Source organism: Mobula birostris, chromosome 3 (assembly GCF_030028105.1).
Source record: "Mobula birostris isolate sMobBir1 chromosome 3, sMobBir1.hap1, whole genome shotgun sequence".
Taxonomy (NCBI): Eukaryota; Metazoa; Chordata; class Chondrichthyes; order Myliobatiformes; family Myliobatidae; genus Mobula; species Mobula birostris.
This window is the reverse complement of record NC_092372.1, coordinates 151,767,336-151,791,265: the sequence shown is the minus strand read 5'-3', so window position 1 is coordinate 151,791,265 and position 23,930 is coordinate 151,767,336. Positions and strand designations below refer to the sequence as shown.

At 40.6% G+C, this 23,930-nt stretch overlaps 1 protein-coding gene across 8 annotated transcripts in view; it reads left to right on the top strand.

Moving 5' to 3' along the window:
• Positions 1 to 23,930, top strand: part of LOC140195327 (uncharacterized) — a 63,751-nt gene that overhangs the window by 15,745 nt on the left and 24,076 nt on the right. For 6 of the 8 annotated variants that reach the window (XM_072253453.1, XM_072253452.1, XM_072253450.1 and 3 more), the window contains exon 2: positions 6,645 to 6,802. The exons of 1 other annotated variant lie outside the window; for it this stretch is intronic. The gene's annotated coding sequence lies outside the window, so the exon portion shown is untranslated. Of the gene's footprint in view, positions 1 to 1,233; positions 2,620 to 6,644; positions 6,803 to 23,930 lie in introns of those variants that run through there. One more of the 8 variants, XM_072253457.1, reaches the window with a different exon arrangement.

The window sequence follows — 23,930 nt, the reverse complement described above, 5'->3', positions numbered from 1 at the left end:
GAGAGTATATTGAATTAACTTCATCATGGCCTGGTGTGGAAGTACTAATGCCCTTGAACAGAAAATCCTTCAGAGAGTAGTGGATTCAGCCCAATACATCCCAGGTAAATCCCTCCCAACCATTCAGTACAACTACATGAAGCACTGCTGTAGGAGGGCAGCATCCATCACCCAGGTCACGCGCTTTTCTTGCTGCTGCCATCAGGTAGAAGGTACAATTCGATTCAAGTTTAATTGTTCAACTATACATGAATACTCATGAATACAGCCAAGCAAGACAGCATTACGCCAGAGTCAAGATGCAAAACACAGTACCAGTAGTCGCACAAAGCACAAACAAGATAGCAAGCACAAATGGTATCACTATTATGCAATGAAAGAGTCCCAAAACCTGTGCTATCAATCCACAGTTGACCACAATGGAGACTGTCTCCCACTGGGTGAACACTGGGGGGCAGCACTGACTGCAGACAGAACGTCGTGCCACACCAATCCCAATACCTCCCCCACACCCCCCAGGCAACACGGTAGCTTGAGGCTCAGTCTTCGCACATACAAACACATATAGAGTACTAGTAAAATACAAATACAACCAAGCAATATATATTCCAGACCATTCAGTCCATTGAAATCTTCCGTGGACCACAACTGGAATGCCTCTCCTGTGACAGCTATAAAGCAGGCAACCCCGCAGCCTGAGGCCCCAAGTCCTTTGAGTGCTGCCAAAATCTGCAGTCAACCATAACAGAGTTTGTCTTCTGCCGAACAAAACCCTGGGAGAGCAACGCCGACTGTGTTCTGGATGTTGCAACACACCAGCCCCAAGGGAGTGCACTGGCTTCCTGCCCTCATTCCTGGCGGCTGCAAACAGGTGGCACCATGGTTTGATAACTAGATCTTGCTACAACCAAGACCACACAGCTCCCCTGCCACCTGGCCCCGCTCTCATCCAATAAATCAGTGAATCAAACTTGCGACATCCCAGATTAACAACGTCCAAGGGGGCCTTACGATCACAAAAAAAGCGACCATGATGGCCACTCACCATAAGACTCTAAGCCTCCATTGACTCAGGCAGCAGCACATTGCGCAGCTCCTTCATTATCTCCGCCAGCAAGCAACTCGCTGATGGGGCAAACCTGCAGTACTTTAAGTTTTTAATGTATAACCTGATCGTGTAATCATTAGAAATACGTTTAAATTGAACAATAGCACCTTTTGTTGACCCTGTAGAAGCCTCTGTGACCGAACATGTCACCATCTTGCCGGAAGTATAAGAGCCTAAGGACTTGAACTACTAGCTTCAAGAACACTTACTACCCCTCAACCCTAAGGCTCTTGAACAAAAGGGGATAGAGAGCACACTCAACTTCACTTGACCCATCATTGAAATGTTCCCACAGCCAATGGACTCACTTTCAAAGAATCTTCATCTCATGTTCTCGTTATTTATTGCTATATATTTATATTTGCATTTGCACACTTTGTTGTTTTCTGCACTTTGGTTGAACGCCCTAGTTGGGTGGTCTTTCACTGATCCAGTTATAGTTACTATTCTTTAGATTTGCTGGGTACACCCACAGGCAAATGTATCTCTGGGTTGTATATGGTGACATATATGTTCATTGATACTTAGAGCTTAAAACAAATTCCCAAGTCATATGATTAGAACAGAGAGAAAGACAGGAACCAAATGCTCAGGATCAGGTAAGCCATGAAAATTATCTTATAAATTTTTTTTTATTGACATCATTACCATAACTACATACCAGCTTTATGCAGGCTTAACTGGATTAGCCTTGGAATGATATCCTGGCTATTTGAGTTCATAATTTCTGTGTTTACTACACTAAAGAGAGAAAGAAGAATATTATTCTGCAACTTTTCTCTCAATAATTTGATCTTATTCTGAATCGGTGGAAATGGATTCAGATTTCACTTCTGACTGTCCAGTGAAAGTAGAGCAAAGAAAACCAGCTTTGTAAACTGGAATGATGTCTAATAAGAGCACTCAAGTTACCCCTACCCCACACCTGCCCAAGTTTGATTACCTTAAGGAAGGCACTTGGATGAGAGAAACTACAGAGAAACAATGATTTTCATATTTGTTAACCTTGTGCCATAAATTCAATAACTTTATGTGAAACCAGAGTTAGGACCAACCCTAGGGGACAATCAAATAGGTAGTTGGGTTCTATATAGCCTGGCAATATTTTTCATAGGTTTTATTTGTTTAATACATAACTTCAACATTTAGATAACATTGTTCGTTAACGGCCCACAGAATGAAGAAGTTAGAACTATTTGCTCTTTCAGGTAAGTGCATTTCACATTTTGAGGTGGGGTTTATAGAGATTCATTGTGGATTAGTTTAAATCCCAGATATGTTTGAGTCAGGTGAAAGCTACATGAAAGTTTTGGATCTGTGGGACAGCAAGGCCTATATTGAAGTTAAGTGTGAGAGGAAAACATGAAAGGCACACTTGCAACAAGAATTGAACATTTTTTTTATATAGGTACTTTGAAAATAATGTTTTAAACATAAATTATGTAAAAGTATTATATTTATAAATTGTATTTTAATACAAATATATTACCAGCAAACTTGGGAAATAAATATCTTGGTCCTATTGGTGTATTTGGGTGTATTTTTATTTATTAGTTGTACTTGCTTAGATACCAGCATGCCCTAATCTGTGTGCTTTTACACGTTACTGATCTGGAAATGAATCAAAATGAGTTCTGTTTCAGTTTGACAAAAGCTCAAAGGCCAATTCATTTCAATTTTGTCAACGGATTCTGATTTAGGCATTCAGGTTTTCCGGTGAAAACAAGTGCAGATTTCATTAAGTTATGCCCATTGGTAAGGCGCTAGCAGATCCACAAACCATAAGTGGTCTTGATGAAAAGGTAGAGATTTTCAATGACATTTAAACAACTCTTGAAATTTCAGCACAGAGCACCCACTGAGATCAATTTCTACATGAAATCAAGTATTGACTGGAGGAGTGGTGATATATATCTGAAATAAAAATTGTTCCTATGACTTTAAGCATACCAGTTTTTAACCTTCTTTTGATCTGGTGCAATTTTATTGGTATTCTATTGTACAGAACAGCTAATGGTGAGGACAAAAAAGATGTAATATATCACAAGTACTAGACATTATTAAGTAAACTAGACTGAAGACATAAATCATACCACGCCAGGATCTTCATGAAGGCTTTTTAATAGCAGGTTTAAAAATATTTCTCCTGCTAATGGAGGGCTTATAGATTTTACTAGAAGAGATATAGCATATTGTAAAAGTAATCAAAATAAAGTGCTTTAACTCCACTCATGATCATACATAGCTGTTAGCAGCGTAGATGAATAGAGAAAATACATTTTTATTACACTTCCACAGCAGTGACAACATTGATGGAAAAATGTAAGGATAATTGTGTTTGTGAAAATGCAAACAATGTCTTGTTTCTAAAACTGCTCATGCATATTAGTTTTGCTGTAGGCATATAACGTAGATTCTTCTAACACCAAATGGTCTCTTGGGAGCATCACAACACTGTTCACATAGATTTCCCTTCAGCTGCAGCCACTCCGCATATGCTTAGTGCAGACAGGTAATAAAAGATACTAAACACAAGAGATTCTGCAGATGCTGGAAATCCAGAGTAACACGTAGAAAGTGCTAGAGGAACTCAGAAGGCCTAGCACCATCTGCAGAAAAGAATAAAGATGACATTTCATCAGGACTGGAAAGGAAGGGGAAAGAAACCACAGTAAGAAAGTGGTAGTGGAGGTGGGGGAAAGGAAAAGGAGAACAAGGCAGAAGATGAAATGTAAAACTGACTGGGTGGGGGAGGAGGGATGGTGAGAAGCTGGAAGGTGATACGTGGAAATGGTAAAAAGGAGGCTGATGAAGAACGAATCAAAAGCTGTGGAAGAACCAGGAGGTACGTCATCTGCTGAAGGCTAGATCTGTGGCATTCAAGTCTTGCGATCCAGCCCTGTACCAGAAAGCCAGGTTTAATTTGCGGAGGGCTATTTCACGGGTGAAGAGGCAATTTCAAATGAGGTTGGAGGCAACATCGGATGCATGGCAACTCTGACAGGGGCTGCAAGCCATTGCTTCCTACAAAGCGAAACCCAATAGCATGAATGGCAGCGATGATTCACTACCAGATGAACTCAATGCCTTCTATGCACGCTTTGAAAGGGAGAAAATAACTACAGCTGTGAAGATCCCTGCTGCACCTGATGACCCTGTGATCTCTGTCTCAAGGCCAATATTAGGCTGTTTTTAAAGAAAGTGAACCCTCACAAGATGGAAGGTCCTGATGGAGTACCTGGTAAGGCTCTGAAAACCTGTGTCAACCAACAAGGACAATTTCAACCTCTCACTGCTTTGGGTGGAAGTTCCCACTTGCTTCAAAAAGGCAACAATTATACCCAGTGTCTAAGAAGAATAATGTGAGCTGCCTTAATGACTATCACCCGGTAGTACTCACATCGACAGTGATGAAATACTTTGAGAGGTTGGTCATGACTAGATGGAATTCCTGCCTCAGCAAGGACTTGGACTCATTGCAATTTGCCTATTTCCACAATAGGTCAATGGCAGATGCAATCTCAGTGGCTCTCCACACAGCTTTAGACCACCTGGACAACACAAACACCACCACCAGGATGCTGGTAATGAACTCAGCATTTATTACCATCATTCCCACAATCCTGATTGAGAAGTTGCAGAACCTGGGGCTATATACCTCCCTCTGCAATTGGATTCTTGACTTCCTAACTGGAAGACCACAGTCTGTGTGGATTGGTGATAACGAATCTTCCTCGCTGACGATCAACCTCAGGGGTGTGTGCTTAGCCCACTGCTCTACTCTCTCTATACCTATGACTGTGCGGCTAGGCATAGCTCAAATACCATCTATAAATTTGCTGATGATACAACCATTGTTGGTAGAATCGTGGGTGGTGATGAGAGGGCGTACAGGAGTGAGATATGCTAACTAGTGGAGTGGTGCTGCAGCAACAACCTGGCACTCAACGTCAGTAATACAGAAGAGCTGATTGTAGACTTCAGGAGTGGTGAGATTGTTACATGCTTAAGGAGATATGTTTTTTTTTGTGAGAATGATGCAATGGTCTTTTGGAGGTCACCTGATGTGATTTTCCCACCAATGTGAGGTCACGTGATGACATGTGCCCCCGTGACTATATAAGGGTCGACTCAGGTGACACAGTGGGTTTTTGAGTTTGTAGATTTCCAGGTAGAACGTGTTGTGCCTCCGTTTCTGTTGCGTGTTTGTTTTTGTGACGCAGTTTCATTTTTAAAATGGAAGGTGCATTCTCTTACAAGATATTTGGACTGGAAATTTGTGGCTGGAAGTGCCAATTCACACAATTCTGACAGTTTTGAAGGGAGAGTGAAGAATTCATCGAAGTGAAGGATCGAGAGAAGTTGGCATCGTTTGGGCAGTTTAATAAAGGATCGACCTTATTGAGTCTTCATTGAAGAGAACCTGCATTGAGATAACTCTTGCAATAGCGCAATGAGTTCATGCAAAAAGGCTCTCTCTCTCTAAAGGAATTTAAGGTCAGTTGATTTAAACTGTTCATTTTCGGCATCGGGAATCCCGTGGACGGAGCCAGCAGTAAAGGTGCATCGGTGAAGAAATCTTTCTCCAGGGAAGTCTCTCCCAATTGAATGTGTAAAACTGTTGGACTTTCGAAGTTATCGCTTTAAGAACTATATCTGACTGTATCGCTTTAAGAACTCTTTTCGCATTTAACGCTTTAAGAAGCAGAGCTGAGTGGAGTTGATGAACGGCTGCATACCTGTTTAACCTCCGGTTAAAGTTTTCCTTTGTTTTTTTTTTCCCTTATCGTTTATATGTGTTTAATAAATTTTGGTTGTTTTCATAAAACCTGTCTCGATTAATATTCATTGTTACCGGTTACGTAACAAGGTAAACAAACACATACCAATCCTCGTAGAGGGATCAGAAGTGGAGAATGTGAGTAGTTTCAAGTTCCTTGGTGTCAAGATCTCTGAGGATCTAACCTGGTCCCAACATATTGATGCAATTATAAAGAAGGCAAGACAGCGGCTATACTTCATTAGGAGACTGAAGAGATTTGGTGTGTCAACAAGTACACTCAAAAACTTCTATAATTGTACTATGGAGAGCGTTCTGACTGGCTGCATCACTGTCTGGTATGGGGGGGGGTGAGGCTACTGCACAGGACCGAAAGAAGCTGCAGAGCATTGTAAATCTAGTCAGCTCCATCTTGAGTACTAGCCTACAAAATAACCAGGTCATCTTCAGGGAGCGGTGTCTCAGAAAGGCAGCGTTCATTATTAAGGACCTCCAGCACCCAGGGCATGCCCTTTTCTCACTGTTACCATCAGGTAGGAGGTACAGAAACCTGAAGACACACACTCAGCAATTCAGGAACAGCTTCTTCCCCTCTGCCATCCGATTTCTAAATGGACATTAAATCCTTGGACACTACCTCACTTTTTTTAATATACAGTATTTCTGTTGTTTTGCATGTTTTAAAATCTATTCAATATATGTATTCTGTAATTGATTTACTTGTTTATTTATTATTTTTATTTTTTTCTCTTCTAGGTTATGTATTGCATTGAACTGCTGCTGCTAAATTAACAAATTTGCATCACATGCCAGTGATAATAAACCTGATTCTGATTCTGAATCTGATCGGAGAAGAGAGGAGAGTGCACTGTGGGAGAAAGGGAAGGAAGAGGAGCACCAGCAGGAGGGGATAGGTAGGTGAGGAGAAGAGAAGAGGTAACAGAGGAGCCAGAGTGGAGTATGGAAGAAGAGGGAAGGGGGAGAGGAAAGAGTACTGTAAGTTAGAGAAATCACTGGTCATGCCATCAGGTTGGAGGCTACTGAAATGGAATATGAGGTGTTGCTTCTCCAGCCTGAGAGTGGCTTTATCGCGGCAGCACAGGAGGCCATGGACCAACTATTTACTGCAGTTGTTTTGTGACTGCAAGATTCCAATAAATACTAATGAGGTGATGTCCCATTGTAATGTAGAGAAATACTGCATGTAGTACACTTGTACATATTAAGAGCCCACAAACAGCAATCCATAAATTTGCTTTTGGTGATATTTGGACATGACCTCTTCTATTTTATATTAGAAAAATAATTCTTCAATTACATATTCCTGAGCAGGCAGATGGATTCATCTGAAAGAATGCATTTCTTAAAGTACAGTACTCCATTCAAATACAGTGAAAAGCCAGCTTGATTTGATGCATAACTATAAGGAGTGGGAGCTTGGACCCACACTTTCCATTGTACAGTGTAATAAACCAGGGACATATAATTTTTATCTGATTATATACATCATTTAGGACCTGTAAGTAGACTAGATTGAGATAACAGTAAATGTTGTGCTGCCCTTTAACTTTCTTAACCTCCAAGAAAAACATTCAAAGTATTCCATCTTGAACATTATAATTTCCATTGAAATTGAACTATTATATGGGCTTACATTCAAAATAGCATTACCTGTCTAGACTGTGAAACATTTCCAGGAGTTTTATTTGAAATGATCACCTTCTAACTTTGCCTTCCAATAAAATGTACCTGAACAATTTTATATACAAGTGTTTTTTTCAGTATCATACAAACAACGGATTCTGGATCATAAAGCTTCCTGTCGAGGACAGGATTATCATGGTAATGTTGCGGTCAGTCAAACTGATCCTAAATTCTGCCGCCTTGTTCTCTGTGCCAGTTCTGAGACCAAAGTACATTCCTGTTGCAGTGAGACTGCTCATGTCCTGCAAATGTCACTGTTGTGGCCCTTCCAAGACAGAGAAAGTTGTTAATGATGATTAGGTCTCAGGCAGTGGAGAGTAATGTCCTGGGACTGCCCTGTTGGCCTTCTGACATCCTTGAGAAGGCTTTTTCACTATTTCTGAGTGTACCTGATGATCACAAACATTTGGAAACAGTTGAAAAAAATCAAGTACCAAAAACAAATCTTAGCAAAAATTGTAAATTGAAAAATACACAAATGCTGTTAACTATTTAAAAACATAAATACATTGAAATGAAAAAAAATGAACAAATAAACTTAAACTTGCCTGTTATTGAAGGTCAACAACTCCACTGGAATAATAGCAAGTCTAAACATCAACTCAGCAACTTACAGAGTACTCTTGACTCAGTGGTAAAACGTCAAATGAACTTGTGTGTATTCCTCATAAAATGCTGGAGGAATATGATTAAGAATAGTCAGCATGGCTTTGTGAAAGGCAGGTCATGCCTTATGAGCCTGATTGAATTTTTTGAGGATGTGACTAAACACATTGATGATGGTAGAGCAGTGGTCCCCAACCACCGGGCCACGGACCGGTAACGGGCCGCAAAGCATGTGCTGCCGGGCCGCGGGTCGCGAGGAAACGATATGATTTGGCGATATGAAATGATATGAGTCAGCTGCACCTTTCCTCATTCCCTGTCACACACTGTTGAATTTTAACGCACGCGAGGTCATCAGTGCCCCAAGACGCAAATGACCCAAGACGCAAATGACCCAAGACATGCAAAGGAATGGGTTCATGACCCATTTGTGAATGTTTCTGGTGAATCATCCATGTGAGCGCGGGAAAAAGATCAACTCCTCGAGCTTGCAAGCGACGGTGGGCTGAAAAGTATGTTTGACATAACATCTCTGCAAGCATTCTGGATCAAAGTTAAGGCTAAAAATCCTGAGATAGCCACGAAAGCACCGAAAACATTGCTTCCAATTCCAACATCATATCGCTGCGAAGCAGAGTTTTCTGCAATGAATGCAATGAAAACTAAATTGCGGAATAGACTGGACATAAGGAACCCCCTTCGAGTATCGTTGTCTCCCATCACCCCTCAATGAGACCGTGTTGTTGCAGGAAAACAAGCCCAGGGCGTCGCCTCTGATCTGAGCTGACATTTATGTGCCGGGTGGCACCTAATTAATTAGCTTGTTCATTTCGGCTTTTTTCTTAAAGATGTGCTGGGTGCTTTCCGGCCACCGCTGTACCACTGCATTCTTCGTGGCCTGGAGGTTTGGGACCACTGTTATAATTGATTTATCACTACGTTCCTGTGAGGAAAATATGCGCTGTGTGTGTTTAATATTACATTTGTTATAGTTGACATCCCCTATATTCCGGTCACATTTAACACCCCCCCCCCACCCCACCCCCCACCGGGCCGGTCCGCAAGAATATTGTCAATATTAAACTGGTCCGCGGTGCAAAAAGGTTGGGGACCCCTGATGGAGTGTATATGGATTTCAGCAAGACATTTGACAAGGTACCCCATGCAAGACTTATTGTCAAAGTAAGAAGGCATGGGATCCAAGAGGAAATGCTTTGTGGATCCAGAACTGGCTTGCCCACAGAAGGCAAAGAGTGGTTGTAGGTGGGTCATATTTTGCATGGAGGTCGGTCACCAGTGGTGTGCCTCAGGGATCTGTTCTGGGACCCCTACTCTTTGTGATTTTTATAAATGACCTGGATGAAGAAGTGGAGGGATGGGTTAGTAAATTTGCTGATGACACAAAAGTTGGAGGTGTTGCGGATAGTGTGGAAGGTTGTCAGAGGTTACAACGGGACATTGATAGGATGCAAAACTGGGCTGAGCAGTGGCAGATGGAGTTCAACCCAGATAAGTGTGAGGTGGTTCATTTTGGTAGGTCAAATATGGTGGCAGAATATAGTATTAATGGTAAGACTCTTGGCAGTGTGGAGGATCAGAGGGATCTTGGGGTCTGTGTCCATAGGACACTCAAAGCTGTTGCACGTGTTGACTCTGTGGTTAAGAAAGCCTACAGTGTTTTGGCCTTCATGAATTGTGGGATTGGGTTTAGGAGGTGAGAGGTAATGTTGCAGCTATATAGGACTCTGGTCAGACCCCACTTGGAGTATTGTGCTTAGTTCTGGTTGCCTCAGTATGGGAAGGACGTGGAAACCATAGAAAGGGTGCAGAGGAGATTTACAAGGATGTTGCCTGGATTGGGGAGCATGCCTTATGAGAATAGGTTGAGTGAACTTGGCTTTTTTTCCTTGGAGCAATGGAGGATGAGAGGTGACCTGATAGAGGTGTACAGGATGATGAAAGGCATTGATCCTGTGGATAGTCAGAGGCTTTCTCTCGGAGTTGAAATGGCTAGTACGAGAGGGCGCAGTTTTAAGGTGCTTGGAAGATACAAGGGAGATATCAGGGGTAAGTTTTTTATGCAGAGAGTGGTGAGTGCGTGGAATGGGCTGCTGGCGACGGTGGTGGAGGCGTATACAATAGGGTCTTTTAAGAGACTCCTGGACAGGTATATGGAGCTCAGAAAAATAGAGGGCTATGGGTAACCCTAGGTAATTTCTTAGGTAAGGACATGTGTGGCACAGTTTTGTGGGCCGAAGGGCTGGTACTGTGCTGTAGGTTTTTTTTTAAATTTTATTTTTATTTGGATAAGGAATTCACAAATATCATGTACTTTTTTCACACATATAACCTTTTCCAATTTTTTATATGTATAAAACTACAATTATTTATACATTCTTAAGTACACATTGAGATGATATAAAAGGAAAATAAACATTTAAATAGATAATTATGTACTGTGGTAAATCTAACCTATTAGGCTAAATAATGGAATTAGTTATTAAGAAAAATGGTAATAATAGTTTCCATATAACCCTTCTGGACCATTTCCACTGGTCCAAAATGTTGTATATAAGCCTATGTATCAACCATTGTAGGTGTTTATATCCTAATTTGTTCATGCTTGCTCCTGCCCACAGACATAATTATCCAATCCCTATGTACCTATTTACTTAATTTTTTCATTTTTTTATCCCTTTCCCAAATCTTTCCCTTTACTTGTGTTAATTCTCTATTTTCCAAAAGAAAACAAAAAAAACAAACATTTAGACTAGGGGTGCTTACGTTAGCAATATTACTGTGTTGATGAGAAGAACAGTATAAATCATTAGGAGAGTCATCTAAAGTCTGCTCGCATTGGGGTTATATATTCAATCCATTTATTCCAGATTTGATAAAATTTTTCTTTTTGAGTTCTCAGGGAGTAAGTCAACTTTTCCATTTTAAATATTTCCAAAATAATTTCGTACCAATCTTCTAATGTAGGTGGTATTGGATTTAGCCATTTTCTAGTGATTGATTTCTTACTTGCCGCTAAGAGGGCCTGCAGCAACTTTATATCTTCCTTCTGTTCAAGAAACAATACGTGCCCCAAATAGAGCGTCTCAAAGTTCAGAGGTATCTGGGACCTAAGTACCCTAACTAATGTTCTATGAATACCTTCCCAAAATAGACTTAATTTAGGGCAATCCCAAAAAATATGAAAATGATTTGCCTCCTTGGAGACGCACCTTCTCCAACACATCACATTTGTATCTTTATATTTTTCCTGATATGGGGTCTTGAAGTATCTTATAATATTTTTCCAACAATGTTCTCTCCAAGTCAAAGAATTAGTCGAGGACCATTGAAAGTTGCAGATTTTCCCCCAAGCCTCCTCTGAAAGTACCAACCCTGCTTCTTTCTCCCACTTCTCTTTAATATACAGTGTATTTACATTTTTAGCATGGGAGAGTGCATTATATAATCGAGAAACTGATTTACTAGGTATTGAACTGCAAGCCGAATTCAGAATCTTGAAAAATTCTAATTCTACTGTTGATAGGTCTGTATATCTACAACTCTGGTTAACATAGTTTCGTACTTGAAGGTACCTAAAAAAGTCATTATGTTCTAGGCCATGTTTGTCCTGCAGGATTTGGAAACTTTGTAATACTCTTTTATCTATAAATGAGAGGTAGGTTGTAAGACTTTTCTTTATCCATAGCTCAAATCTTTTATCTCCTCTGTTGGGAAGGAATTCGGTATCATATGCACACCATCTAAAGAGTTTTAACATGTTATTAATTCCACATGAATTAACCACCTTCTGCCATACTTTTAATGTAAGATTTATCCAAGCGTTTTTAAATTTTTCCAACTGGGCCATCAATCCTTTGTCAGCTATTGAGGCCTGAAGAGGAAAACTGTCAACTAATCCAAATTCTATTTCCTTCCATCTAGCCTTATATTCCCTATTACACCAATATAACAGAGGGGTTATCTGTGAGGCATAAAAATAATTTCTCAGGCAAGGAAGAACCATACCTCCTCCTTCCTTCCCTAACTGTAAGGTGTTATATCGAATTCTAGGTTTCTTTCCTTGCCAAATAAAGCGGGAAATCCATTTGTCCCATTCCCTGAATTGATTATCATCCACCTCCACCGGTAAAGTACGGAAAAGATACAATAACCGAGGAAGAATATTCATTTTGGTAGTATTTATCCTTGAATTTAAACTTAAAAAGAGGATAAGATTCCATCTATGCATATCTGCTTTTATCTCTGAGATTAATGGCCCATAATTTACCTGTGACAGTGTTGAAAGATCCTTCGGCAGGGTTATTCCTAAATATTTTAATGATTTAGCTTCCCACTTAAGATCATATGTATCCTGCAACTTTTTGGATGGTGTATAATTTAGGGACATAACCTGCGTTTTCTTTACATTTATTTTATAACCTGATATTTTCCCAAAGTCATCCAACAGTGTAAACAATCCTATAAATGATTTTTCTGGTTCACTCAGATAGACCAAAACATCATCTGCGAATAACGCCACTTTCTGTTCAATCCCTGCCACCTTGATACCTTTTACGATTTCGCTCTGTCTTATTAGTTGGGCAAGTGGTTCAATATATAGTGCAAAAAGGAGAGGAGAAATTGGGCATCCCTGTCTAGTGCCTCTCTCTAAGATGAAGGAGTCAGAGAGGTCCCCATTTATCTTAATTCGGGCTGTAGGGCTGTCATATAGAGTCTGAATTACTTTAATAAACTTTTCTTGAAAGCCGAATCTTCCTAACACTCTGTATAGGAATGCCCAACTAACCGAATCAAAAGCTTTCTCAGCGTCCAATCCTACTACCATTGTCTCTGTCTCGTTCTTATTAGCCTGTTCTAATATGTGCAGAGTTCTCCTTATGTTGTCCTGTGTTTGTCTTTGTTGAATAAATCCAGTCTGGTCTAAGTGGATTAGGCCAGGTAAAAGCTTTTCCAATCTGCGCGCTAATATAGATGTAAATAGTTTGTAATCTAAATTAAGAACACTAATTGGCCGATAATTGCCACATTCTAGTTTATCTTTACCCTCTTTAGGAATAACTGAAATAATCGCTTCTCTCCAGGAAGGTGGAGTTTCTCCTCTCTGCAAGATCCAATTAAAGGTGTTAAGTAGTAATGGGGTTAACTGTGTCTTCAGGGACTTGTACCACTCTGAGGTAAACCCATCAGAACCCGGGGACTTTCCAGCCTTTAACCTAGAGATGGCCACGTTCAGTTCTTTGACAGTTACTGGTTCTAATAAACTTTCATTTTGTAAATCTGTAAGTTTAGGTAGATCTAAAAAATTCAATACACTGTCTATATAGGGCTCATTGGGGGCCCGGGGCTGGGAGTACAGCTCTCGATAATATGTTTCAAAACTCTCTTGAATTTTCCCTATTGTACTCTCCACAAACTTTGTCTTTGGATTCTTTATTTTATGAATTGTATTGTCTGCTTGTTGTTTTCATAATTTATATGCTAATAATCTAGCTGATTTACCTCCTACTTCATAATTCTTTTGTCTCAGGTAAAGAAAATTTCTTTGAGTTTCCAACGTATAAATATCATCAGTTTCACTTTGCAATTTCCTAATTTCCTGTTTTCAATTTGAATTACTTTTGTTGCTATCTACAACTTGAAGTTGTTTTAATTTTCCTTGAAGGTCTGCTAATTTTTGTGCATTGATTTTTTTCATGTGAGTGGTAATGGAAATAATTTTCCTTCTCAGTACAGCTTTCAATGTATCCCATAAGATCACTGGTGATGTTTCTCCCGTGTCATTAAGGTCTAGATATTCTTTGATTTCTCCCCTTAATCTCTCCATTACTTTCGGGTTATTGAGTATATGTGAGTTTAGCCTCCATAGTGTTTTCCTCATTTTCCTTTCCAGGATTAGAGACATAGAGACTGGGCTATGATCTGACAGATCAATTGTTGCAATATTACAGTTTTTTATCCTGAGTCTATCTGTATTAAAGATAAAGAAATAGTCTATCCTTGAATAGGCTGAATGAGGGAAAGAGTAATATGTATAATCTTTACTAGTAGGGTGTAATTCCCACCAGACATCTATAATTCCCAACTCCTCCACCAATGAATTCACTTTCCGAGTCAGAGGTTTCTTCTGAGTAACTATTCTTGAAGAATCTAATATAGGATTTAATCTAATATTAAAATCCCCTCCACAAATTACTACCCCTTGAGAACTGACCATTAGGTCAAAAATGTGTCTATAAAATGACCATTCACAACCTGGAGGAGCATAAACATTCAGCAATGTTATTTCTGTACCTTCTATTCTTCCTGTGATTTTTACGAACCGTCCTTTGTCTCTAGTCTCTGAAATATGTTCATAATTAAGAGTACTTGATATTAAAGTAGCTACCCCTCTTTTGTGACTCAATTTATATGATGAATAAAATACATGCTTAAAGCCCATTCTTTTTAATTTTCCATGTTCAGATTGGCTCATATGTGTTTCCTGGAGGAAAGCTATTTGTGCCCTCTCTTTTTTCAATTTAGACATAATCTTATTTCTTTTAATTGGATTCAAAACCCCATTAACATTATAGGAAGTTATTTTTACCAATTCAGTTTGCATTTTTCTCTAGTAGGGAAAAAAAAACACTCTCCTTTTCTAACCAAACAGTAAGCAATCCCTTCTCAACAGTAAACCAAGACATATAACCACACCCTAGACATTTTTGAACGTGCAACATTTGAAAATTTTTCCCGACTTCCCACAGTGAGGCCTGAGCACCGACCTGCCTCAGTTCAGAGGGATAACCTCTATCTTCACCCTGTGTTAGAGGGCCCTCAGCAGTTTGAATAATCATAGAGAATTTTCTCCTATTTATGTCTCGACCATATTGCTAACTCTGCGGGCCAGGCAGCAATTATGGAATCTTCAGAATTTGTTGTGTATTACTTTGATTTCTGGCATCTGCAGATTTTCTCTGGTTTGTATGTATTCCTGTCTTGCTGTCCATAGAATGAATGGTTTTCTACAGACATACTTGCTAGCCATCGCTGTATTTCAAACCTTCAGACACAAAGTCTACTTGGTGATTCTCTATTCAGTTTTTTTTTCTGCATATGCATATTTTCCCCTGCAGGTGGTGCTAGTAGTCTGTAGTTATTTAAAGGAGTAAGCATCATGAAGGAAGGGCTATCAGACTATCATATTCATGCCAGTTGAAAAAGAGGTACTCCACCTAATCCTACTTTCCAGCACTAGGCCCTTTGGCTCAGGTCACAACTCTACAAGTGTATGCCAAACATATTTTTAAATCTGGTGAGGAGTTTTACCTCTACTAACCTTTCAATTAGTGTGTCCTTGAACCCTGCCAACCAGGATATGAAAAAGAATGTACATTTCTTGTCCATCTACTAATTACTAGAAAGCCTGACTGATCTGCAAATGGAAAATAGGCCCTTCCTCTATATTCTATCCAAGTCCCTCTTAACTTTATACATTTCTTCCCTCGGTTTCAAAGTATGTATGCAGTATACAACCCTGAGATTTATCTTCCCAGAGACAGCCATGAAAGAAGAAAACCCTGGAATCTGTTCATAGAAAAACATCAAACACTTTCCCCGCAATATACAAAAAAAAAACAAATTGCTCAAACAAGCAAACAAAAGAGTGGAAAAACACAGAAGATAAAACACAAAAAGGAAAGAACCTAGGCATACAACAGGAATTCTGCAGATGCTGGAAATTCAAGCAACACACATCAAAGTTGCCGGTGAACGCAGCAGGCCAGGCAGCATCTCTAGGAAGAGGTACAGTCGACGTTTCAGGCCGAGACCCCTTGTCAGGACAGTCCTGACGAAGGGTCTTGGCCTGAAACGTCGACTGTACCTCTTCCTAGAGATGCTGCCTGGCCTGCTGCAAAGAACCTAGGCAGATTCAGTTCAGCTCAGTTCAGTTCAATCTAGTGCTGTGTCATTCATTAACTGCCAGCTGCCCAGTCAAAATCACCCAAAGTAGCAACAAAAAAGGAGCAACCAGGAACCAGAAACACATCATAACCGAACTATAGAGACCAATCCACAAACCACGTTGATTAAACCTTGCCCAAGACCCAGGACTCTGGCACAATTCTCCGACAGCATCGAGTGAGAGGAGAGAGAACATAGGCACCTTCATCTGGCAGCAACAAGCAATAGGACAGTAGGTGGCACTGAACACCCATAAGACATAAGAGCAGAATTAGGCCATCTGGCCCATCCAGTCCGCTCTGCCATTCAATCATGGCTGATCCTTTTTTTAATCTCCTCCTCAACCCCAGTTCCCAGCCTTCTCCCTGTAGCCTTTGATGCCATGTGCAATCAAGAATCTATCAATCTCTGCCTTAAATACACCCAACGGCCTGGCCTCCCCAGCTGCATGTGGCAACAAATTGCACAAATTCATCACCCTTCGGCTAAAGAAATTTCTCTGCATCTCTGTTTTGAAAGGGCGCCCTCTGTCTTGAGGCTGTGCTCTCTTGTCCTAGGTTCTCCCACCATGGGAAACATCCTTTCCACATCTATTCTATCTAGGCCTTTCAACATTCGAAAAGTTTCAGTGAGATTCCCCCTCATCCTTCTGAATTTCAGCCAGTACAGACCTGGAGCCATCAAACATTCCTCGTATGATAACCCTTTCATTCCTGGAATCATCCTTGTGAATCTCCTCTGGGCCCTCTCCAATGCCAGAACATTAAGATGAGGGGCCCAAAACTGTTCACGATACTCAAGGTGAGGCCTCAACAGTGCCTTATAAAGCCTCAGCATCACATCCCTGCTCTTGTATTCTAGACCTATTGAAATGAATGCTAACATCGCATTTGTCTTCCTCACCACTGACTCAACCTGCAAGTTAACCTTCAGGGTGTTTTGCACAAGGACTCCCAAGTCCCTCTGCACCTCAGATTCCTGGCTTTTCTCCCCGTTTAGAAAATAGTCTGCACATTTATTTCTACTACCAAAGTGCATGATATGCATTTTCCAACATTGTATTTCATTTCCACTTTCTTGCCCATTCTCCTTATCTGTCTAAGTCCTTCTGCATCCTACCTGTTTCCTCAACACTACCTGCCCCTCCACCAATCTTCGTATCATCTGCAAACTTGGCAACAAAGCCATCTATTCCATCATCTAAATCATTCATATACAGCATAAAAAGAAGTGGTCCCAACACCGACCCCTGCGGAATGCCACTAGTCACTGGCACCCAACCAGAAAGGGATCCTTTTATTCCCACTAGCTGCCTCCTACCAATCAGCCAATGCTCTAAACATGGCAGTTCCTTTCCTGTAATACCATGGGCCCTTAACTTGGAAAGTAGCCTCATGTGTGGCACCTTGTCAAAGGCCTCTGAATCCACACAGCATCCACTTTAGCTATCCTGCTTGTAATCTCAAAGAATTCCAATAGGTTTGTCAGGCAGGACTTTCCCCGAAGAAAACTACACTGACTTTGTACTATCTTGTCCCGTGACACCAAGTACTCCACCATCTTAACAATTGACTCTAACATCTTCCCAACCATGGAGGTCAAGCTAACTGGTCTATAATTTCCTTTCTGCTGCCTCCCTCCTTTCTTAAAGAGTGGAGTAAAGACATCCATTAGTCTTGCGAGACCATGGATCTACGCCTGGAAAGTCTTCACTCTCCAGGGTGCAGGCCTGGGCAAAGTTGTATGGAAGACTGGCAGTTGGCCATGCTGCAAATCTCCCCTCTCCACAACACCAATGTTGTCCAAGGAAAGGGCAAGGGCTGATACAGCTTGGCACCAGCGTCGTCTTAGAGCACTGTGTGGTTAAGTGCCTTGCTGAAGGACACAACATGCTGCCTCAGCTGGGGCTCGACTCATGACCTTCAGGTTGCTAGTCGAATACCTTAACCACTTGGCCATGTGCCCACACTGGAGAGTGGAGTAACATTTGCAATTTTCCAGTCCTCTGGTACCATGCCAGAGTCCGATGATTTTTGAACGGTCATTTCTAATGCCACCACGATCTCTCGAGCTCCTTTCTTGTAACAGTAACTTCACCCATTTCTCCTCCTTCACACACTACAACATCAGGCATACTGCTAGTATCTTCCACACTGAAGGCTGATGAAAAATACCCATTTAGTTCATCAGCCATCTCCTTGTCCCCCGTTATTATTTCTCCTGCCTCATTTTCTAGCAGTCCTATATCCACTCTTATTTCTTTTATTTTTAACATACTTGAAAAAACTTTTACTATCCATTTTGATATTATTTGCTAGCTTGCTTTCATATTTCATCTTTTCCCTTCTAATGATGGTTTTAGTTGCTCTCTGTAGTTTTTAAAAACTTCCCAATCCTCTATCTTCCCACTAATTTTTGCTTTCTGCTTGCGTTATGTTCACCCCTCGATGATTTCATTCTTCCTCAATGCCTTAATCGGTGAGATAGATGAGAAATGAGAGTCGACCTTGGAGCTGTGCCCTGTCTCCAGGTTTCTGGGCCTTGATGCCGAACTCCTTCAGAGACAGCAGTGCACCAGATCGTTTAGTCGGCCTGAAAACACACCACCAAAATGTAGCTCAACAGTAGCAGGACCACAACTGAAGGAAAAAGAAGACGTGAAAGAAGTAGTTTCATGAACTATCTGGAGGATGTCGCCCTTGGTCACATTGTTTGCTGGCATCATCTTCTTCATCAGTTACAAAGAAAATAACCCTAGCTTATCAATTATCAATGCACTCTGTTGCACCCCATTGTAATTCCTCGCCCTTCTCTGGATTACATTCCTTTTGCCATATTTATGCCCAATGATCGTCTATGTTCTACTGCACGTTTAAGCATTCCTCTATCAACCTCACAGCCCAGTTTTATCCCGTTTGAGTACCTTCCTATGCTGTTAACATTTAATTAATTTATTTAGAAATACAGTACAGTGCTGAGCAGGCCTTTCTCGCCCTTTGAGCCGCACCACCCAGCATCCCATCTTTGTAACCCTAGCTTAAACACAGGACAGTTTACAACGACCATTAGCGTACCAACCGGTACGTCTTTGGACTGTGGGAGGAAACCAGAGCACCTTTAGGAAGCCCATGCATTCTACGGAGAGGATGCCCTTACAGGATGCTGGTATTGAACACTGAACTCCGATGCCCCAAGCAGCAATAGCGTTTCACTGCATGGCACCCATAGAACATAGAACAGTACACAATTGCACTCCCCGTGTCTGCACCGACCATGATGTCAATATAAATTAATGTCACCTGTTTACACATGATCCATAACCCTCCATTCCCTGCATGGTCACAGGCCTGTTCAAATGACTTTTAAACATCTCTATCATATTTGCTTCCACCAGCCGTCCATGCCACTCCTGCAGAGTGTGTTCAATCACTTAATAATTTCAGTAAAAAAAACTTGACTGCTTCACCTCCTGAAAAGTTTCCCTCTTTCACCTTAAAGCTATGACCACTAATACTTGTCAAAAAAAAAGACTTTGGCTATCTATCCGATCTGACCTCCTCATAATTTTGTAAACCTCTATCAGGTTTTGACACTCCAGAGAAAACAATCCAAGTTTGTCCAACCTCTTCTTACAGAAAATAATCTCTAATCCAGAAATACTGTGGTGAAGCTCTTTTGCGCCCTTTCCAAAGCTTCCGCATCCTTTCTGAAATCTACTGAGCTGCACTGCACACAATAAAACTGCAGGGGGTGGGAGAATTGGGTTAATGGGTTGAGGGGCCTTCTTGTGTCATATGTTAGCACCTTTATAAGGCAAAAAACTGCAGACGCTTGAAGTTTTTGAAAAAGAAAATTCTGCTCCAGACAGCAAAACCTGGAGGAAACAGAGTTAATGTTTCAGGCTGTTGGCATTCCAACATTTCTGTTGGAGAATTATCAATCTGAAATTAGTTCATTAGAGAACCCATAGCAGCTGAAACAATGAAGCCAAGAACAGCAAAATGCTGGCCAACAATCTTTATAGCTAGGACTATGAAAACCACAAGAAGGTAAAATAAAAAGGGAAAGTGAAAGGGAATGAATGTTCTGGCAAGTATGAAACTAGGTTATTCTAAAGTTTGATTTTGAATCTTAATGTTCTATTTTCATTGGCAAGTTCACTTATGCAGTTAAAATCACTGAATATTATTCACGTTCACAACTAATCACAGCACAAGATAAAACAATTAAAGGAAGCTTCACATAAAGGAGCAATCATTTCAAATATCTTATTGGAGAATTAAAAGGGATTAAATGCTATATAATAATGGAGTTTCAAACCAAAATGGTGAAATAATTCAACGCTTTTTGGAGTAAATAGGATTTTTTTAAAACCTATTTTGTTGAACTTAATATCCTTTTATTATAACGAGCCTTCAAATGTTCGTTCTGATTAGAAGTTGCTGCTGTGCTAGTTTTCATAAGTCACAGGGTTATAATGCAGCAGCCATTTTCTGCAGGGCCTTGGATTTGTTGCATGGAGAAAGCTATTGGCCTTACCAAGAACTTTTTGACATTGACTGCTTCACCAAAATAAAACACAATGTACTTATGCATGAATATAGAGAATCCTATTGTCTGAAAAATGACTTTTCAGGATTTAACATTCAAGGTTGTTTGATGTCATTTCCAGTGCACAAGCGTAAAGGAGAATGAAGTAACTGTTACTCCGGATCTGATACAGCACAAAAAAAGCCCACAATAAATTGAGGAACACAGTAATAATAATTAAAAAACACAATAAATATAACTACATAAAATAGCTTATATACATTGATTGATTGTCTGCCCATAAAGTGATACTAGGCCCAGTACATAAAGTGACTGATAGGAAGTGTTAAAGTAGTACTGGTTGGGGTTGTAGAGGCATGACTTAGTGGGTGGAGGTGTTGATTAGAATTAGTGCTGGGGGAAATAAATGCTTTTGAGTCTGGTGGCCCTGGTGTGGCCTCCTTCCTGATGGAAGTGGGACAAACAGTTCATGAGCAGGGTGAGTGAGATCCTTCATGACTTTACTGGCACCTTTCTGTTTGTACGTCCTCAATGATGGGTAGGCTGGTGCTGGTGATGCATCAGGCACTTTTACCTACTTGCTGTAGTCTTACGCAGTGCAGTCTCCATACCATGCAGAGATGCAGCTGATAGGATGCTCTCTACTGCCTATCTGTAAAATGATGTGAGCATGGATGTGCAAAGTCCAGCTCTCTTCAGCCTCCTCAGAAAGTAAAGGCATTGGTGAGCTTTCCTGATGGTTAGGAATGTGTTCTGGGACCATGAGAAGTTGTGCAACACGTGTACTCCCAGGAGTTTTCCACTGCTGTGTTGCCGACATAAAGATGGGTGTGAGTGGTTCGAGTTCTCCTGAAGTTGATAACCATCTCCTTTGTCTTGTTGACATTGAGAAAGAGGTTATTTGCCTGGCACCAGGCCTTCAGCATTTCCACCCACTTCTGTAGGCCATCTCATCATTGTTAGTGTTGAGCCACACCACTGTCTTGTCATCGGCAGACTTGTCAGTATGTTTGCTTGGGTGTTTGGTGTACAGTTATGTGTGAGCAGAGTGTACAGCAATGGGCTCAGCACACAGCCCTGGGGGGGGGGGCACCCATGTTGAGAGTCATGGGGAGGGAGGAGTGATTGTGCATCCTGACGACATGAGGTTGGTTAATTTGGAAGTACAATATCCATTTGCACATTAGTGTACTTAGACTGAAGTGAAGGAGTTTGTTCACCATGGTCTGTGGACAATAGTGTTGAACTGAAATCCGGAAACAACATTCTGACGTAAGTGTCCTTGTGTTCTAACTGTGTCAGGGCCAGGTGCATGGTAAATGCTATGGCATTTGTCGCTAAGCGTTTTGTTCAGTGTCCGATGTGGCAAGAATGGAGTTTTTGATATGTATCGTTCAAGGGTTTCATGATATGTATCGTTCAAGGGTTTCATCAGTGCCACTGGGCAGTAGTTGTTTAGTTCTGAAAAGGAAAGAAAAATCACCAATATTTAAAAAGAAACACTGAAAATTCAGTAAATGAGGTTTGCTGTAATATTTGCCAGAGAACAAATAGGTCTACAGCCTGTGCTGTATGAGTGCACACAGGAACATTTCTCAAACTATTAAATCAGAAGGATACATTCATGGTTGGATAAACAGTAAACAAATCTATTAATAACACCAGTTGTGCTTGGATTCTGATGCTGGTTGGCTTAATAGAGCCTGAAGTCTTCATCAGGGAAAAATACTAAGAATAGCTATTTAACTGGACTTTTTCCAGTGAGTGTCTTTTTACCAGTATAAGACTTTATCTAGGTATGAGTGTGGATTTTATTTTCATGATGTGACAGAAGCAAGCATTCCATTTGGCAAGCCTGGTTCTTATTAATATCAACTTTAACTTTGCACTTGTGTTTGGAAAGGGATAATGTTCTGGTAGGAAGCAGTAAGTTGTTGGTGGTGAAGAACTCACTTTAGTTTTCTGCATTACAAGCTAGCAGATATATAAAAAATGGTCAGTTTTGAGAAACCTGAACAATCCCTTGACTACTTGCAATTAATTAAAGAAGAAAACTTAAGACAAAAATTTACAATTGAAGTAAGGAATAGATTTCAAAGTCTAGAAATAGAATCTGTTGAAGATGATTGCAAAAAGACAGAATGTATGGTGATATCCAAAAAAAAGGAGAATCCTATCTGCAGGCTGAGAATAACCAGGGAAGACATAAAACAAGTACAGAACTTTTGCTACTTAGGAAGCTGGGTGATATCAGATGGCAGGTGCGACATGGGGACATCAAAAGAAGAATAGGGATGGCAGAAGACACCTTTACAAGAATAAGGAGTATATTGACCAATACTAAACTAGGCATGACAACCGGCCTCAGAGTACTGAAATGTTACGTTTATCCAGTTATGTTATATGGCTTAGAATGTTGGACAATATCTAGTAACATGAGGAAACAAATTGTAGCAGCAGAGATGTGGTTTTTGAGGAGGATGCAAAGAATATCATGGATGAAACGAATATCCAACGAGGATATCATGAACAGAGCAAGCACAAAGAGAAATAATGTATGAGATCATAAAAAGACAATGTAACTTCATCGGAAATGTGATTAGGAAAGAGGAGTTAGGATGCACGGTAATTATGGGAAAGATTGAAGGGAAGAAAGCAAGAGGAAGACAAAGACAAATGATGATGGAGACAGCAGCCAGAGAACTGGAAATGAATACCAATGAATTGATCCACTTGACCCGAAACAGGAGTGTGTGGGCCATGGCAGTCAAAGCTCAAACTGGGCATGGCATCTGCTGATGATAATGATTTTGAGAAATAAAACAGCAAGACTACCAAGAGAAGTTGGTAATGACAATATCTTGACATTATAAAATAAGTACAGAAGGATCTATTGGAAATAGGAAAAGGCCAGAATGTAGCCTTGTTAGTCTTCTATTTTCAGTAACTCTTGGAGTGGATGTGCTTCATTCATTTTGGGCCTACAGCCTGATTGAGCTCATGCTATTTAGTAGTCACATGACAGCATCAAGTCTTAATGACATTAATGCAATGTGACCACAATTCTAAGTTACACTGTGCACCAATGCATACAAATGCTAAAGGCTACAGACAATGGTGGATGAGTCCGTCACAGGTAAAGCTCTCCCCACCATCGAGGATGTCTACTGGAGTCAATGTCTCAATAAGGTGACAACCATTATTATGGACCCCACC